General features: G+C 38.7%; 1 long non-coding RNA gene across 1 annotated transcript; it reads left to right on the forward strand.

The window, feature by feature from the left end:
- Positions 1 to 11,895: 11,895 nt before the first annotated feature.
- LOC115926089 lies at positions 11,896 to 13,902 on the forward strand. Its single transcript, XR_004064958.1, has 2 exons — positions 11,896 to 12,337; positions 13,644 to 13,902. It is a non-coding gene; the product is annotated as an uncharacterized LOC115926089 (long non-coding RNA).
- Positions 13,903 to 14,412: the final 510 nt, after the last annotated feature.

Raw genomic sequence — 14,412 nt, forward strand, 5'->3', positions numbered from 1 at the left:
CCCAACTTTAAAGTGGGGCGAAAGATATGCTTATTTAAGGGCCTTTGTGTCATGGTCTGCAGAACGGCTGGGCTCGGGGGCTCGAGCCCCCCTCACTTTTTGAAAAAGTACGTTACAGAAAAAAAGAAAGAAAGAGAGAGAAATCAAATAAGTGACCTGCCAATGTCACAAATGAGGTATCAAAATATGCTCATCTGACCGTAATTAAATGGCTCAAACCCCAGAGCTTCCGGGGGCTCTGCTCCCTAGACCCCATCAAGGGCCCTAAGGCGGCCCCTGGATGCTCATCTGACCGTAATTAAATACTTAAAACCCCCGAGCTTCCAGGGGCTCTGCTCCCTGGACCCCACCAAGGGCCCTAAGGCGGGCCCCTGGATGTTCATCTGACCGTAATTAAATACCTAAAACCCCTGAGCTTCCGGGGGCTCTGCCCCCTGGACCCCACCAAGGGCCCTAAGGCGGCCCCTGGATGCTCATCTGACCGTAATTAAATACTTAAAACCCCCAAACTTCCAGGGGCTATGCTCCCTGGACCCTAACAAGGGCCCTAAGGCGGGCCCCTGGATGTTCATCTGACCGTAATTAAATGCCTAAAACCCCAGCGCTTCCGGGGGCTCTGCCCCCCTGGACCCCATCAAGGGCCCTAAGGCGGCCCCTGGATGCTCATCTGACCGTAATTAAATACTTAAAAATCCCGAGCTTCCGGGGGCTCTGCTCCCTGGACCCCACCAAGGGCCCTAAGGTGGCCCCTGGATGCTCATCTGACCGTAATTAAATACTAAAAAACCCCAAATTTCCGGGGGCTATGCTCCCTGGACCCCAACAAGGGCCCTAAGGCGGGCCCCTGGATGTTCATCTGACCGTAATTAAATGCCTAAAACCCCAGCGCTTCCGGGGGCTCTGCCCCCTGGACCCCATCAAGGGCCCTAAGGCGGCCCCCTGGATGCTCATCTGACCGTAATTAAATACTTAAAAATCCCGAGCTTCCGGGGGCTCTGCTCCCTGGACCCCACCAAGGGCCCTAAGGTGGCCCCTGGATGCTCATCTGACCGTAATTAAATACTTAAAACCCCCAAACTTCCGGGGGCTATGCTCCCTGGACCCCAACAAGGGCCCTAAGGCGGGCCCCTGGATGTTCATCTGACCGTAATTAAATACCTAAAACCCCTGAGCTTCCGGGGGCTCTGCCCCCTGGACCCCTTCCAAACGTTTTTGCTCATTACGTCACTGCCCCTGGAAAGTGAGCCCCCTGGAATGTTTGCCCCCCCCCCCCCCCATCCCAAACTGCTTCTGGCGCGCCTGCTGGTAGGTTTTAAATAAAAGAAATTATGATCGCTGATTCTAATCTTTGGAGCATGGGTGCTTAAAATTTCAACGACATGTTTGTCGATAAGATTCAAAAGAGTAAAATTACAATGGAAAAACTGTTTGGGAACTTGAAGTGTAAACATGTCCAAATTTGGGTATTTCTCCGTTCCGCTATGATAAAACATTCCTGGCTAAAATAATGTACGAGAAATCTAAAACAGACATATAACAGAAGTGAAAAATGTTAACAATATTTTGGGATCTGTTTATTACATTTTTTTTACAGAATATCTAGGTCCACCATCCTTTACAAGATTACAGATATGTATACTATCTATTATAATGTAATTCATTAAATAAGTGACAGTCCTAAATCGTAAATACCAAATTACATTAATATCATTTAGCTATGGTATTGAATACTTAAACCTAAAATATCTTTTAATCGTTAAGCTGATGTTTAATACATTGCGGAAACCTGAATTTTACAGAAACTTTTTTTTGGGGGCAGCATTATTATATAGGCCTATGTATTATGGTGAAAAACACACGGGTCCGTATTTCCATACTTCAGTCGGTGGCACTTCAAATGATCACATTCGATTGCAGATATGTGTAGTTATTAATCAATGTTCATGACATTCATTTAGGCTCTGGCATACTCTAAAAAATATCTAATTTTGTACTGCTAAGCCAATTATGTTGCAAATTTGGTATAGGTTAGTATACAAAAAAAGAAATTTTAATTTATTTTGAAACAAATTATAACAAAATCGCTAGATATTTGCTTTATATTTTAAATATATTCGATAATTGCACAGCCCCTCCCCTACCCCAAAAATATAATAATAATAATAAATACAAATTAAAACTAGACATATAATACTTGTTTGGAACAAGTATAGGTGGGCTGGTCAACTAACATTTGAGACAAAATAGGGCAAAAATAAGCGACATACTGCTTACAAATTCTTAAAAGACAATATCATGTAGATTCATAACGTGAACTAAATTCACCTTCTATAGGCATAACACGCAAATTATGAAGTTTTTGACATGAGGCCTTTAATCAAAATTTTCACTATGATGACGTCATCAAAATGAAAAATGGTTATTACTGCGCTTGTAGAGAATTGTCTTAGCTACAACATATCGAAATTTTGAAGAAAATTGATCAATATTTACAGAGATACAATCAATTTTACATAAATATGCTGACGTCATAATATGCAAATTCGTATTTTGAGTTCCAAGGCCATTGTGATGATGTCACGATACACTTAATGGCCAAATGAGACATGGAATCATATTTCCGACTCATACTCTATCTTAATATGAAAAAAAATTGAGGATCCTGGTGCATTCCAAAGAGCTATAACGGATTTTGTATAGGCATGTTTTTGCCCATATATGCTATGTATTAAAAGACCTCGCGCGCACTGACATTTATCTTGAATTTACGCTCATCTTGTTAATAATGGTCATAAAGAGATAAACATGGAATCAAATTCCTTGAAAAAATATGAGAAATATCATGAAAGAAAAAAAAATGGCGATTCTATGTTTTTTAATGGTGTTACGCGCGAAAACGCGCGCGCATGCTCGTACGCGCGATTTTTTATAAAATGCTTAAAATGACCTAAAACGTATGCAAAATAAATTTGAGACGATTTTAAGCATTTAAAAATTTTGCGCGCGCATTGACGCGCGGACGTACGCGCACGCGCGCGTTTTTTGACCTGAAATTGACTGGACTGATATTGACCTTGATCATAATAAATATGAATGAGAAATACCTTTTGGTTATGAAGATATGATCATGAGTTTATTTTCAGAAAATTTCACAAAATGGCGCCTAGATGACGTCATCAGTCAAGGTCAAGGTTGAAAACCTTACTGTGTTTTGTCCATATGCCTATACATATGTGTGCCAAATATCAAAGCATTTGATTAAACCATTTTCAAGATATCTTGTTAACAAAAAAGTGGTTAGAAATAAAATAAATAAATAATAATAAAGGCAATTTTAACAAAATTATAAGGTGGTCTGTATAGATACAGCCCACCTGATAATGTCTTCGTTAAAGTCTGCTTCCCCATGTCATTCAGGGAGTAGTTACTGAAAGAAATCAAGATAATCATCATTAACTTATATGGATCATTGGATCTTATGATGCTCCTCTACTCTACTACTCTATCAGGTTGTCTTTTTGTTCATACACTATTCTGTTAAGTTATTAACGCAAATAACACCTTAAAGCCCATATTGCAAGCTCTATTTGATTTTTTAAATGAATCAAATTGTGTATACACGATGTGAAATACATCGGGAATATTGACATTAAATGGATAACCTTTAGTCTAAATTCTGTCAAAACATGTTCACCGACTTTACTACTCCAAAAGTTTCCTTCTTCGAATGACAACAGAACCCCCTTCTCAGCCAAACACACTGATTTGATTTGAGGGGGATTTTCTTTCATATTTGAGTATTCCGACAATTTCAAATTAGTTTGGACACATTTCAATGAGAAAGGGGAAATGAACCTTCCCTTGAAACTTAAACAAACCAATATAAACCTACCACTTTTTAGGGAATTGCTAGTTGGTCTAGCGGTCATGTCCGTCTTACGTGTTAGCCTACAAACTGACTCTTATCGGACCAAGGATGGAAACTGAGTCTGTCTAGATGTTATTCATCATATCTCATTGATACACGGATATGCACCCAAAAAAAGCACGCAATCGCACAAACAAATGCGCGCGTACACGCTCGAACACACCCACGACTACGTAGATGAATAAAACATTATTCAGTGCGTATAAAAAAAAAAGTATATCCAACTTTGGCAGATTTCTATTTTAAAGTTATAACCTGTGTGACCCTCGATTATATTTAATTTAAAAGAGTAACTAATATTCTTTCTGGTAATACCTCATTTATAAATCTGCTGCCACTGATGATAAGGCGTTGTAAAAAAACCTTTTGTACCAAGTTTAGACTGAAACAATGAATATGGATCAAAAGCCCCAACGCATTGTTATTTCAGTCCGAAAACAATTGTTTCACATATTCGCATTGATGTTATGCCTAAGAGGAGAAAAGGTAATGAGGTCGACTCAGACTCAAGCAAAGGCTCATTAAAAAATAATTTAATAATATTGTTCTCTTTGCTTTCATTTGATGACACAATCTTGGCTTCTCTTGCATCGCTTGTAAAATGGACAAATGCATGGATGCTATCTACTTATCTTCTACAAGAAAGTCTTTTGTCAATATCTTTGGAAATTGTTGTCTTGACTTTCTTTCTTGCATATACTGACTATGTGAGGATAGTAAACCTTCTAGGTTTTTATGGAGGGTTTGAGACAAATACATAATGCCCCTTACTCAATGTAAGAGTGTAAAGTGGCGCAATGGAAATAATGAGATTTTATATATCATGAGACAAGAAGTAAGAAGGCCGTTTGAAATATTTAAAGGTGATCATGTGGATTGAAATAAGGTCATGCGAACGCTTAGAAACAGTGGATCACGTTAAACAATGGAGCACTGAAGCTCAAAATATAGTTTAACATGGAACAAGATGTAAGACCAAAGTAACGCTTGCTAATAGCCTGACCATCATTCGGTGCATCAGAATAAACTCGGTACAAAACAGATTTTGATGGCACTAATTAAAAACCCTGGTTTTCATTCATCCGAGGCAGAAAAAGTATGAATCATGTATCACTAGACAGGAAACAACCCTCTACCACAAAAAAGATTCATAGTTCACCTTAATTATTACTTTTTAATTATGAGCTACTAACGTTGAGTATACTGTTTTTGCTATGCACTGTATTATACTGCGGCTTAGCTTCGTGTAGCAAAGGCATTCAAATCTTCACTAACAAAAATGACAAAATTTCGAAAGAAATGCATTTTTTAAAAGGCCTTGAATTGTTTGTTATGTTGGTCACACACACCAGTTTTACATACAAGAAATGCGGAGAGCGTGGATAATAGACGCTCAACAGCTTTTCAGCGGAACAGATTTAAAAGAGGAAAATTACAATGAAAACTGACAAATCCATGCAATAGAAACTTTGAGCATATTTCTCCCTTTGGCTTCGATGCAGACGTGGCTGGAAAAATGAACGTTTTACAAGAACAATCCGACAAACCTAACATAACTGAAAAGTGATTCCAATAACTAGTCTTCAATTATTGACACTTTTAATAAAGAGGCATGCGTATCCGGACACCTACCCCCTGGACATCCACACCCGGATAACCACCCCCAGTCAACTACCCCCTAGGGCAACAACCCTCTAGGACGACTACCCCCCCCCCAGGACAACTACCCCAAGACAACTACCCCCTCACAACTCCCCCCTAGGATTGTTGTCCGGGGGGTAGTTGTCCTAGAGGATGGTTGTCCGGGGGTTAGTTGTCCTAGGGGGATGTTATCATAGGGGGTAGTTGTCTGGGGGGTATTTGTCCGGGGGCTAGTGTCCCGTGGGTAGTCGTCCTAGAGGATGGTTGCCCTAGGGGGTAGTTGTCCAAGGGAGTTGTTGTCCTAGGGGATCGTTGTCTGGGGAGGGGGGGGGGTACTGTCTTGTCCGGGGGCTAAAAATTGTCCCGGGGGTAGTCTTCCTAGAGGTTGGTTGCCCTAGGGGGTAGTTGTCCTAGGGGGTAGTTGTCCTAGGGGTACTTGTCCGGGGGCTAGTTGTCCAGGGGTAGTCGTCCTAGAGGGTGATTGCCCTAGGGGGTCGTTGTCCTAGGGGGTAGTTGACTGGGGGTGGTTATCCGGGGATGGATGTTCAGGGGGTAGGTGTCTTAGTATACAAATAATGAATGGTTATGAGTTGAAAGATTAACGTTAATTCTATTCAACTCATGAAAATATTCGCACTATTAAACGAATGAAAAACATTCATTATTTGTTTTATACAACATCGAAGAAGATCTAATAGAACGTTAATCAACAAATTATGCTTTACTCCTTATTAACGATAAATTAAAGTTGGAGTCAAGCCTTCTCGATTACATTCAGATTGCCTTCGCGTCAGATACACGCAGGGATACGCGCACGGCATAGAGGAACGCAGTCTGCATAACCAAAAATGCACGGCGAATATAACCAAAAATGCACGCCCGTGCAATAGAACGTCCATTGAATATCATGTGACCAACAATCCTCCAATAAAATGACAAGGATCCACGTAGGTGTTGTATAAAACCAGATAGATGATATTCATTCTCGTAGAACCCAATGGAGAAGATTATAGACTATATTTATTTATTTTTAAAATCTAAATTTGGGCCTATTCAGAAGCTAGGAACACACCTATCATGCATCATCATGGAACATTGGACTAAAAAATCTATGCAAATTATGCAAATTGCCCAACATTGCCCGAATGTTGAAATTGTTCTCTACCGACAAGATGTCACAAATGACCACCATGATCACCAACTACAACAACAACAAACATCATCACATCTTCAACGGAAAGATCTTTCTTAGGTTCATTAAATGAAAAGTCCAACTATCCTACCGGGGATTTTGGGGTAATCGTTTCGAACAAGATTATGTTCCAAACGTTACCAGATCTAAAATGCCTAATCCTTGCCCAGGTATAGACTTGAGAACCTTAGGGTACTATGTCCCATTTAACAGGCAAAAAAAATGAAAAGGTTAAATACCAACGGTATTTGAAAGATGATACTAATTTAGAACTACCTTCATATTAAAAGGGCATGAAAATATCTTGTTGTGGGAAAATAACGAACGTTAGTTGTCGAATCGAATTTAGCGATCGCGGTTGTTTAATTCAATAGTCTGATTTTCAGACCCTTATACCGAATGGTCGTACCTTTTGTGCGGCGAAAAGATTCAATAACTTTTGGCCATTACAAGAAGTGCGTAATTGATGGAGACAAAATGCTCATGTACCCTTTACAGCTCATTTTATGTTTTTTATTGCCAAAGAAAAAAAAGTCAGTCAGTCACTCAATAGTGTGTGACAGTGAAGTGTGGAGAGTAAACGGGTTTCCTTGCATAATTTGAATACTAGGACACTACTAACGTTTAAATTTCACAGATTGGACATACGTGAGATATTCTTAATTCCTGCAAAGTTCTTCAGAATTTGATGATGGCTGCAAAAGGGATACACTGCTTTTAAGACATGCTAATGTGGGTATAGTCCACCTTTTCATCATAACCACAATACTTATAACATTTATTCAAATCATTTATAATATTTACCATGGATTAGGGTTTCTGCAATAGTGCAATATATACATGAATTGCATGTAACTCTATTTCGATGAGCTTACATATAGTGGCTATTGATTGGATCAACAAATTTAAATGTAACTAGTTAAAATTGATATATCATACTCACTGTTTGCCTAGATCCTGCTCAATGCAAAATGAACGGTGGAATAAGGCGTCGTGTCCTCTCCTGAGCAATATTTATCTAATTATTGTAGCCGAGCTAACAGGATTCACACATAATCTTACACAGTTCAAATACAAGTAACTGGCAACAAGTAACATGAGAGGTCTTTTCGACAACGCGTAATAAAGGCGTTTGCAATGTTTCTTTCGCAAGGAGAATTTGTCTCTGTGTCATAAATCCGGTTTGACAGATGCCAAAACATGCAGTTTGTCGAGGAAAATGATCTATAATTCAGTCTTCCCTTAGCACAAATGTGCTTCGTTCCATCAGATTTTGATATAGATGTGACTAAGAACCCGTATCAAATGCAAAGCATAGGCTGTGTGAGTTTCACAGTCCTGTGACATTGAGCAGGTACCTGGTGCACGTCAGTCAAGCCAAGCAGTCCAAAAACGAAACCAGAGGAAAATTCAGACAACAAGAGCTGATAAAACAAACAAATTAATTCATATCTCTCGCTCAGTGAGTCGGTCCTGATCACAGAACTGTAAAATACGTATTTTACCGTTCTGTGGTCCTGATGGGCATTGTGATGCAAATCTAATCACGTCATATAGTGGGCGTAGTGGGCATTCCACACAAACAAGTGCAAACATTAGTCACTTCCTAGGCAGATACAAATTATTGGGGAGGGGGAGGGGGGCGGGGGGAGGGGTGTCTAATATATATCGACTGCCGCCACCTTTGAGTACTTTTTCCATATTCAGTAATTCGGGATTATCTGTCCAACCATACACATCTGTCCTTACCCGTGAAGACAATTTTCATGTTACTAACATTTCAGTGTATGGGTTGAAGAACTAGTTCGCAGCGTTTAGATAGCAATGATTTTCCACCATACAGAGGTATAGTCAAATTCGTCATAAAATTTAATCTATAAAATGTATATGATATGAAATAGAAATAGGGCCTAAACTTCAAACTAAAACTATTTACGCATGAATAAAAATAATAATAATGATAATAGTGGGTTCTTGTATAGCGCTCATATCTGTCAGACTTGACACTCCTGGCGCTCCCGATTATTGTTGGTATAATGTTTATTTTTACAGATTGGTGCAAACGGCAAGATCACTTAATCAGACAGAGGAGATGTGTGAGAACTACGAAACTTTTGGTGACTTCACCCTCCACTCAACAGCTGCTCTCAAATCCCTTCAGGAACTCGATTTCACTAAAGGTATATTTTCTAGTATTGCTTGACTCTTGACTCGCATTGTAATCTGCCTGTAAGGCCTAAAATAAAAACTTGTTGTATTGCCCTTTGCGACCGACCCAAAAATCTGAAAATCTACGGTCGGCATTTTAATTTTAATTCTTTTAACCGTTTTTTAATCTTTTTTTTTTAAAATGAATACAAAAATATGTATTTTGTTTGTTTAAATGGGATATAAATGCATAATATCAAATTATTCCCAAATTCTGACTTGTCTTCTGCCCTAGTTTCAAAATCCTGAAAAAGATATGAATGGAATGATGACGCTGAAACACATGTATAAAGCATTAAAAACTGAGAAATTTTAGCCAAAAGAAGGCGGGGAAAAAACCAACAAACAAACAAACAAACATTCAAATTGAAAAATATCGGCCCAAAGAGGGCGTGAGAAAAAAGTTTAAAAAAAACAAACTTTTCCGACCGACCGACCCATGTTTTGGCACCTAAAGGGCAAAACAACAAGTTTTTATTTTAGGCCTGATGCTTCTCTTTAGTTTCCTCTTTGGCATTTTTCCTGCAAAGATTACATTGATGATCGCAATCTTATTTCTATGTATGATGAAGTGACCTATTTAATATATTGAACACTGTGCAGCATGGTCTAATTTAGTCAGGGCGACGTAAATACACTACTTGGCGTCAAGAGTGGGATTATTTTGTAAATTCGTTGAGTATTGGGTTTTTACATACGTGTATCAATCAGATATGATTATTTACGTCTGGGGACCGAACTTTAAACGTCACCATCCGAAAGACGTGACTCAGTTTTGAACCTGCGTCCTCTGCTGAATCAGTTTGTAACTTCCATTTTTAGCTGGACGCAATGTTCCCGGAACCACCGGTAGGTGGCGCACGACACGACTAATGCTTTAACGGAACACTCTCAATTACTTTCGTAGTAAAATACCTGGTAATGACCTAAAATGCCCCAGATATGTATGTTGTAGTCAACATTTTGACATTGTATCGCATGGAACGCCTTAGAATGGTTTGAAGAGGGTTAAAACGCTGAAAAACATACGAAACAGTATATATCTGAGCCAAAAAGTGAATTTTATTATTTTATTTAAATGACCTGTGACGTCACACAGAACGTCATCTTCGTCATCATAGGTCTTGGAAGCAACGTCTTCGGAAGCATTCGGATGCTCGGAAATGTCACCCAAACAAAGTTGGGCTTAATTGCAGAATACCCTACCATATTGTTAGTCTTCATATATTAGCCGTAGATATAGATTGTGATTTTATTATTTGCGATAACGGTGATACAGGTATTGAAGATTGTATAATGCAAGTGTTTGAATTCATTTGGTGGATGAAAAGTTGAATTCTACGCCGTTTTGTGCGCCATTGCAGCGCTGAGTTTGATGTGTTTGTCGCTAATTTGTGACAAATCTAGATGGCTTTCCTGATGGTATTTCATGCAAAATGTCTGTTAAATTGATAAGCACTGATTCTTGTCCTTACCTTTGTCTTGTTTATTGTCTGTTATAGTCATTTAATAGATGAATTACTTGAATTCTAAGCCCATTTCAGTAACACAAAATGTCCAGCCCGCTCATAGTCCCACACACGTATTTGTTTGTACCTTGTGCCCTCTTTTACACTGCTAGTCTGCTTTCAAAGACCCTATTAGATATTTCAATCAACAAGTAATGTCTCGTTCTAAAAATACAAAAGAAAAATAATAGTTTTGTGCTTTTTTAATCAACAAGTGTGAGTCTTTGGTCGATGGTCGTTGGTCGTTGGTCGTTGGCTTCTTTTTTAATACTTGTGAGTCTTTGGTCGATGGTCGATGGTCGTTGGTCGTTGGCTCTTTTAAACAAATATGCCTCACTATTTGGTCGATGGTCATTGGTCTCTTTTTCTAATATTTGTCAGACTGTTGGTCGATGGTCGTTGGACTCTTCCATTCAATAGTATTTGGTCGATGGTCGTTGGTTTCAATTTGTAATATTTGTCAGACTGTTGGTCGATGGTCGTTGGACTCTTGGCTTCTAGTTTATATTTCTAATATTCGTCAGACTGTTAGGCCTAGTTCTAATTCTGTAAAACCGTGGTAGGGTATTCTGCAATTGTTCCCAAAGTTGAAAGTTCAAGATGATCATGAGGCAAATGGCATCAATGATGGGTAAGTGAAAATGTGATTTTTTTTTCTTCTTCAAATTGATACAAAATTTGAGCGATTTTGAGCGAGTAACTTTTTAACTGTTTAGATTTTACACTACTGAAAAAACGCACAGAATTAAGTGTCCGGTTACTCAAGTCCCCACCCTACCCATTACCGTCCAAAATTTCCTTGAGGTGTTGTTAGGTCAGTCCCCTCATACAAAGGACTGACATCATTACCAGCATATTTTCATGCGCGTGAATTCACGTCAACCGGGCAGGATATGAACTATTGCTTGTCAATTCACGTCAACCGGGCAGGATATGAACTATTGCTTGTCAGGCGGATTCCTGACTAGGAGCTCTCCATGTTTGTGCTCACCGAGATCTTAACACGATATTAATCAACATTTACATCACATATACAACCATTTTTTACTTACGATGTCAGTGTTTTCAAGCAATTTCTGTCCATAACGGGCATCGCTTGAACACTTCTTCTTCGTAGGGAACTGCTGAAACTGAATGCGCATGCACGATACTGTAATAGACATGTATACTCTTGAACTTGGCGTATTTATGCATACATTCTATATTAATAATTTACCAGTGTCTTTCAAAGACTACTTCAAAAGGCGCTCTGATACTTACCATTACTAAACAACACAAATTAATGATCTTTCTCATACACTCAATAAGAAAGCTTTCTCTGATCATGGTATACAAGCAGCCGGCCTAATCCTTTCGAATTCACTCCCCAAACTAATCAAAGAATCAAAAAATACAAAACACTTTCGAAACCTACACTGTAAAAATTTGCTGTAACTCATGCAGTAAAATACTGTGATTTACAACAGTAATATGTTGTAATAACGATTTTACGATAATTAACTGTATAAGTACGTTGCTGTACAGTATATTGCTGTAAACATCAGTGTCGTAGAGCATGGGAACAAATATCTACAGTAAGCTAGTGTAAAGGAGCGTGCAAAAAGCATTGTGGGATACAGCGCACATGCGCATTAGGCGGATCGGCTGCATATGCGCGTATGCGTTGCACGTGATTGGCTCCCGCGCTAGCCCGCCACGCCGCGCCGCCATTTTTAATTTTCTGCAAAGATTTGAGCTGAGATATATAGCTGAGCTGGCCGGCCTGATCCTGAGCAACGAATCTGAATCTGTTCTGTTCCTGGTCCTGATCCTCGAGCTGGGATATTGATGACCAATAAGTCAATTCCAAGGGGATCCGAGGTAAGTTACAGATTGCCAATTATCAGAGTCATGATTTGATTTGTATCCCGCTGAAGTGAAGAATTGTCAGACTGTGGAAAGTATAGGGATTGTGTTTGTAATTGTTCCGTCTACGGTATATGTGTACTGTACGTGCTGTGCTGTGGTGTGTGGGACAGAGTCGGTAGTGTTAGTGCAGCACATGACACTGTACTGCAGTACCAGCGTACAGTGTCACTGTCAATGCGATGCCATTGCACATGGATATGCATGCTCACGTTAAATTGGAAATGTCTAACGTCAAGACCATCAAGACTTATAACTTATAGGACACCGCACACACTACGATCGACTACAGCATCAGTCCATCATGAGCACACTGCGTGATCAGTTGAATACGCACAAGTCTAAGCTCATGTAGTGTAGTCTACAGCACGTTACTGAAGAAATTACAGCAAAGTACTGGCAATCCTGCTGCATAGTGTAATTTTACTTAAAAGTTAAAATATGAAATAAAATTACAGTAAGTTACTGTAAAATTACTTAGTATTTTACTGTTACTTAGTAATTTACAGTAAGTTACTTTAAAATTACTGTAATTTACTGTAAAATTACTGTAATTTACTTTTTTGAAGGTCGCAGCGTTGTCATAGCAACCAAATAGGCCATTCCGTAACTGGCAGTAAGTTACTGTAAAATTACTGAGTAATCACTGTAAAATTACTGTAATTTACAGTAACTTACTGCTAGTTTACAGTAAATTACAGTAATTTTATTTCATATTAATTTTGAGTACTTGTCTACTGTAATTCACTGTAATTTTAATTTACAGTAACTGTAGGTTATATCTACAGTAAGTTACCATCAATTTTTACTCAAAGTATCTGCCTGTAAACTTTCCTACAGTAAATCACTGCATTTCTTAGAGTAAATTGCTGTTACCGTAGGTTCTTCAAATACTAACAGTAAATTACAGTAATTTTTGTCTTTAAGGATTGTAAATTTGTTTTACAGAAATCTATTGTAGTTTCATTTACCGCAAATGAATGTTAATTTCACTTATGTAGTAACATTCATAGCCGTGAAATCAAATGTTTTTTTGCTGAAGGTTTCGCATACAGTCATCATCAGGAGGCTCGTGACAACTGGTTATATTTGATGAATTTATGTTTTTCTTTCGATTTTCTTTTGTATTTTTTGTCCTTTATCTTTTTTTTTATTATTCATTTATCATTTAAATAACTTTTAATCTGTCAATGCTGTACATAAAAAGTTATGTGTACGTATGCATATTAAAGGTATTGTTTTCCGCTCTTCTTTCTTGCAGTATGCCATGGATTACTGCTGAAGTCACACAGTGTGCATGCTGAAACACTAATCAGACGGATGCTCTACATGGACATCATATACCCATGTACGTTTGTAAGCTATGTAATCATTCTTCTGGATCATTGAAGCGGTTTTCTGAACACTTTTCAGTCCATAGAAATGTGAATTTCGATTTCCCGTGTGGTGTTCCTGGCTGCAATCGAACATTCAGAAATTATTCATCCTTCAAAACCCATGTGCATAGGGATCATCAACCATTTTCAAGAAAAAAAGATGCCCAGTTTTTCTGCGTTTCTACCTGGAATTGTCCACTCTGTGCTGTAAAATGTGAGGAAATCCATGACATACTTTCTCATCTTAGAGTACAGAATGCATCTGGGTGAAAAATAAATATAAGAATGCGCAATATTCTTTGGAGTCCGGTTCCAATTACATGGCCAGTACTGATGGTGGACAGCAGATGATGTATGCATGTCCAAAATATGCACGCGTGCACATAAAGCTTGTCATGGCCCTGGCCCGCTGTGTACACATTAGTGTATAAATGTGGGTTTTATTATCATTATTTGTTGAAAGACACCATAGGAAGAATTGGCTTGCTAACATCAGACATGCATGCGCACTGAATTTACCCGAGACTTACCCTCAACTTACCCGGCCTTTTATAACAAGTCCATTTTTTTTGGGTATAGACATCTACATCAAACATGATAAAATAGAACAATTGATTTAACTGCTCTTGTGTAACATTAGAAGAAAACACACTG

This window comes from Strongylocentrotus purpuratus, unplaced genomic scaffold (genome assembly GCF_000002235.5).
Source record: "Strongylocentrotus purpuratus isolate Spur 01 unplaced genomic scaffold, Spur_5.0 spur5_scaffold_19, whole genome shotgun sequence".
NCBI lineage: Eukaryota > Metazoa > Echinodermata > Echinoidea > Camarodonta > Strongylocentrotidae > Strongylocentrotus > Strongylocentrotus purpuratus.